The sequence below is a fragment of the Onychomys torridus genome, chromosome 16 (assembly GCF_903995425.1).
Source record: "Onychomys torridus chromosome 16, mOncTor1.1, whole genome shotgun sequence".
Lineage (NCBI taxonomy): Eukaryota > Metazoa > Chordata > Mammalia > Rodentia > Cricetidae > Onychomys > Onychomys torridus.
In genome coordinates, this window is record NC_050458.1 from 20,942,952 (window position 1) to 20,948,408 (window position 5,457).

The window sequence follows — 5,457 nt, forward strand, 5'->3', positions numbered from 1 at the left end:
TTCCCTCTCCCTACATCACATCCCAGAATGAACCCCCTGCTCAGACCTCCACACTTGACTCTGGAGTCCAGGGAAATCTCTTTTCTTGTGCAGTCTAAGCACTTTCTTCTTAACCCTCTTCTGTTGACTTTCACTCAAGACACAGAATTCATGAATTTCAGAGAGTTTCTTCTTTACATCTCTTCTTTGGGGAAAAAAAAAAAAAATTGAAGACACCCAAAGCCAGACAAGCCTTCCAAAAAGATATTCCTTCTTTCACGGGCTACATGGGATGTGAAGACAAAAATATAAGGCCGTTTTTTACTGTCTGGGCTTCTCTGAAATCTCCTCTTAAAATTAATGTTTTTGCTATACTGCAGTCAGGCACTGAAGACTTACTATGTTCTGACTGCTTTTGATTAAATGATCTTGCATTAAACAAGGGAAAAACCAGCATTCAGATCCTCAGACTTTTAAACTGAAGACATGAAAAGAGAAACAGAAGGTTACCACAGAGTGCATGCTTGTTGTGGACTGGAATGTTTGTTTGTTTGTTTGTTTGTTTATCTGTTTATTTTCACATAGACTTAAGTCTAGAAACAATGTGTGAGAAAAGACATGATATTTGTTCTGTCACCATGGGACCCTCTGTTATTCTCCCTTGTAGTGGGTAGCTGTTCCAGCTTTGACCTTGAAGCACTGCCCCAGTGAGACAGCCAGTAACTGCCACACCTACCTACAACCTGCCCCTGGGGCGTGGCCAGGACAGGAGTCCCGAGATGGGGGGGGGGGGCTCTTGGTTCCTCATGAATCCATGAATCTGGATGCTGGATGGCAGACCCAGTCAGAGTTCTCCAGAGAACCCCAGTGGACTGCACCTCACCTCTCCCGGATCCTGTAACCAACCCCTTTACTGGCTGTAAGTTACCCCCAAATAAACCTCCTTTTAACTACGTGGAGTTGCCTTGTTAAATCCCTACTTTACTCCCTTCCCAATTAGGCCTTTTCCTTGACCCAACCCCACACTATCCCTCCAGCTCTAACAATTCTTATGCCAAGTCTAAGTAGATATTATCATAATCTCGCAGATGAAAAGAATTGGGCTGAAAGTTTCCAGGCTACACAGCTACAGCTTCTACCCACTGCCTAATAGGGTTGTCTCTTGCTTCTGCCCTGACCTGATTTGTTCCTTCTCTGCCTGGGGTTTTCTCACACTATACTTTGAGAGCAACGTCACCCAAGCCTATCCCATTAACTGACAGCTATGAGCCAGGCACATGATCTCCCCACGGTTGGCGTCCTCTTTGCCTGTCTCCTCCTCATCGTTATCACTGCGTGGTTCACTCATACTCCAAGCTAAGCATTTTTAAAGTGACTTATCAGTGTCTTGCTGCCTTCCAGCTTGTCCTCTCTCGAAGCCTTGGTGAGAGGCTCTATCTTGTCCCTAACAACGCAATGTGAACCTCTGACTTACACCCGCTCTTTCATTCCTTCTGTCTTTGAATCTCTCTTTTACTGTCAGAGCTCCATCCCCAAGGCCAATAACACAGGCTGGGGCTTCCTTCTTCATCCAGTTAAAGCAGGAGTCCCTGCTGACCACCCACCCAGCCGAACTGTCTAGCTCATGGCAGTCTCCAGCATGGCAATGCTTAGGAGCAATGCAGCATAAACAGAATAAAGCTTCAATTCTTTCCATAAGTTCTTCTGTTACTTGAATTCAGCCAAACCAGACTATCTGGACTCCAACCTCCCAGTTCCAAACCCAGTGTGAGCATGCTTCAGGAAACTAAATTCTATTCCCTGCATGTACAGGGATCACAGAATTCCAACATTTGCAAGCAATAACTACACTCTGGTCTTTACTTTTCTCCTGGAAGGAATCTCCTAATCCATCACTTTCTTTTATTGCTTCCTCACCTGTAGCTTTCTCCCTGAAAGGCAGCCTAGCTTCCTCTTTACCTACATGACCTTGCACAAGCCATTTTTGTTCCAATAACACAAACTAATCTCTCTCTCTCTCTTTCTCTCTCTCTCTCTCTCTCTCTCTCTCTCTCTCTCTCTCTCTCGTGTGTGTGTGTGTGTGTGTGTGTGTGTGTGTGTGTGTGTGTGTGTGTGTAAATGAATGAAAGTGCTCACAGAGGCCAAAAAAGGTCATCAGACTCTTTAACCTAGAGTTGCAGGGGATCACGTGTCAGACACCTGACAGAGGTACAGGGAACCAAATTCAGCTCATCTTCAAGAACAGTATGTGCTCTTAAACACTGAGTCATCTCTCCAGCCCCAAGGTTTCTTGTAGGTGGAGTTTTCCTGTTCCAGGATCTGTTCCTAAATTACCACACAGAAAATTTTTTAATTGTAAATGCTCGGTTGGTAGCTCAGGCTTATTACTAACTAGCTCTTACATCTTAAGTTAACCCATATTCCTTATTTACACTCTGCCATGTGGTAGTACCTTTATTAGCATGGCACATTCATCTCCTGCTCCCTCAGTGTCTGGCTTTCAACTCCTGACTCTGTCCTTCTTCTTCCCAGCATTCTCAGTCTTGCTCTCCTGCCTAACTTTATCCTGTTCAGCTATTGGACAGTCAGCTTCTTTATTAAACCAATCACAGCAACAAATCTTCAAAGTGTACAAAAGGACTATTCCACAGCAGTTTCTCATTTCTAAAATGAGGAGTTTAATATGAAACTCAGAATTGTTGTGAGTAGTAAAATAGTTAACATATCTATATACTCACTGTATCATATCAAGATCAACTTTAACTTCCTCATGAAAATGTGGTAGCTCTTTCTGTTCCGTTAAATGTATTTTAACACATGTTCATGACCTAGCGTAATATGTGAGTCTTGAAGTCAAAAGCTATTTTTGTATTTGCAATGTGTAGCTAAATCTGAGCATTATTAATGTTTGATTAAGTTTACCATTAAATGAATTTGATTTAGGGGGAAAAAATCTGTATCCATCATTGTAATGGTTAGCCTTGGTTGTCCAGTTGACTATATCCAGAATTAACTAAAACTCAAGCAGCTGGGCACACCTGTGAGGAATTGTTCTTGACTGGATCATTTTAAGTAGAAAGACTCACCCAAGTTCTGGATCAGATGAGTTCAGAAGACCCTCTCTAAATCTGGGCCACACCTCTAATGACAGAAGTACAGGCAGGCCCCAGGATGTTGCAGAGGGCCCCTCTCAGATGTTCAGGAGAATAATCATCATTGAGGCTCTCTGTGAGAAAAATACTCAGAGCTTGGGAAGACAACCTAAAATAACTACAGGAACAGTGCACAGAGTTCAACCAAGGGTTAGAACTTGCCAGTTCCCAACAGGCAGAATGCAAAATCCATCGGATATTCTCATCACTAAAACTAGACTAGTTTTTCCTCGATAGCAGAGATTAAAATAGCTCCCACTCTAAACTTTATCTGGGAAAAAATATTGCCATTAAACTTTGTGGTAAGTAATAATACACTTTTTTTTTCAAGAAGCTTTCTTCCTCTCCCCCCAAATATAAATGTGTCACTGAATGATAGCTTGAGAATTTTTAAAGGAATGCTTCAGAAATCCAGCACCCAAAAAGGTAAAATTTGCATATAGGAAGTGTAATTGTAAGATGAACAAATAAGAGAAAATGTAATAAATTCATAATAAAGACCAAAAAAAAAAAAATCAATCAATTGAATTTTGCCCAGAAACATCATGGAGGATAAGCATTCATAAACTAAGGGATTAAAACCACAACTTACGTCAAAAAAAAAACAGATAGGGAACTACTACTATAATTATATTTATGTACTCAGGAAGCCATGAGAAACAAGACATGCTAAGATAAGGAAGTCATACACCTGATTTAGAATGATTTTATATGTACTCATTTTGCATGCATGCATGAGCACATGCTTGTGCAGGCAAGGATGTGTAGAAGTCATAGGACCACTTTACAGAGTCAGATCTCTCCTCCTACCTTTACACAGGGCTGGATATCGATCTCAGGTTGGCAGACTTGAAAGGCCAGCACCTTCCCACTATAAGCTATTTCACCAGCCCAGCACTGAATTTCGATATATAAAAATTACAGACTCTGAGGAAACGGCTCAGTGGGTTGAAGTTCTTTCTCCACAACAATGAGGGCCAGAAGTTTAGATCAACTGGGCCCATGAAGAGGCTGGGTAGGCTTGTCATCCCAACCACCCTTAGTCTAGTGCATTCTAAGTGGACAGAGACTGGGATCCCCAGGGCAAGCTGGTTAGCCAGACCAGCCATAAACAACAAGATACAGGTTCAGCTGAGAAACTCAGCTACCATATGTTAGGTGCAGAGCTCTGGAGGAAGACACCCAACATCAACCCCAGGCCTCTACTTGCACCTGCACGTACTTGCCCACATGCCCACACTCATGTGAACATACACACACACACACACACATATCAGGTACCACAGATGTTTGTATACATGCAAAAACTTTACAAATGCCAAGATCAAAATCACTAAATGGATTTAAGAGCCTTTTTAGCTTAAAAAGTTAACTTGAAAGGCAGTGGGGGGGGGGGGGGGGTGAGCTTCAAGACATAGAAAAAGCAACCACCTGAGATGAAACTGACGAATGTTGGAAAACCAGTGAGCAATAGCACAGATTCAGCAAATCAAACACATGTGCAATAAGTCCCGGAAATAACCCAAGATGTTGAAAAAAATAGTATCTTTTACATTTGCTAAAATCAATGAAAACTATGAACTCCTGTATCCTCAGCACAAGAAATAAAAATAAATAAATAAGAAAATGAAGGCCCATCAAAATCTAGTTGCCTAAAGCTGATATAAGAAAAAAAAAATTAGAAGCAGCTGGAGAAAAAAAAAAAAAAAAAGGAGGTCAAAAACAAGAATGACCGAGTTCCCATCAGAAATAATGCATGCCAGAGGACAATGAGCCGATGTGTCTCAGGCACTGAAAGGAAGAACTGTCGACCTAGAATTCCTCACCCACTGAAAATATCTTTAAAAGTCATAAGTGAAATGAAGGCCTTCCAGTCAGAAAAAGGCCAACCATAAGTGGAGAAATACATTTTGTTCGTAGGTCAGGATGCTCCAGGTTATTTAACATGTTCACTATAAATCATTTGATGAATCAAGTCAATGAACATCCCAGTAGGTCCTTTTCTAAAACATTGATAAGCTGATTTTAAAATTTATGTGGAAGCACAAAGAATTGCAGCAGATTGGATTTATAGAAAAGGAGAAATTTGGGAGGCTAACAATCATTCAATGTAAAATCATCATGAAATCACTGTCATCTGCATCCCATGTGTTGGTGTAGACAACAGGCAGACATATCGATGGAACACAGTGAACAAGGAAGTGAACCAACATCTACACACGTGGCTGGTTTATGACCAAAGTGGAAAAATCAAGATGAATAAAGTGAATCGCTTTTGGACAGCTCTAGCACCCCTCCAAGGTTCAGAGAGCATCATGGAAGAGGG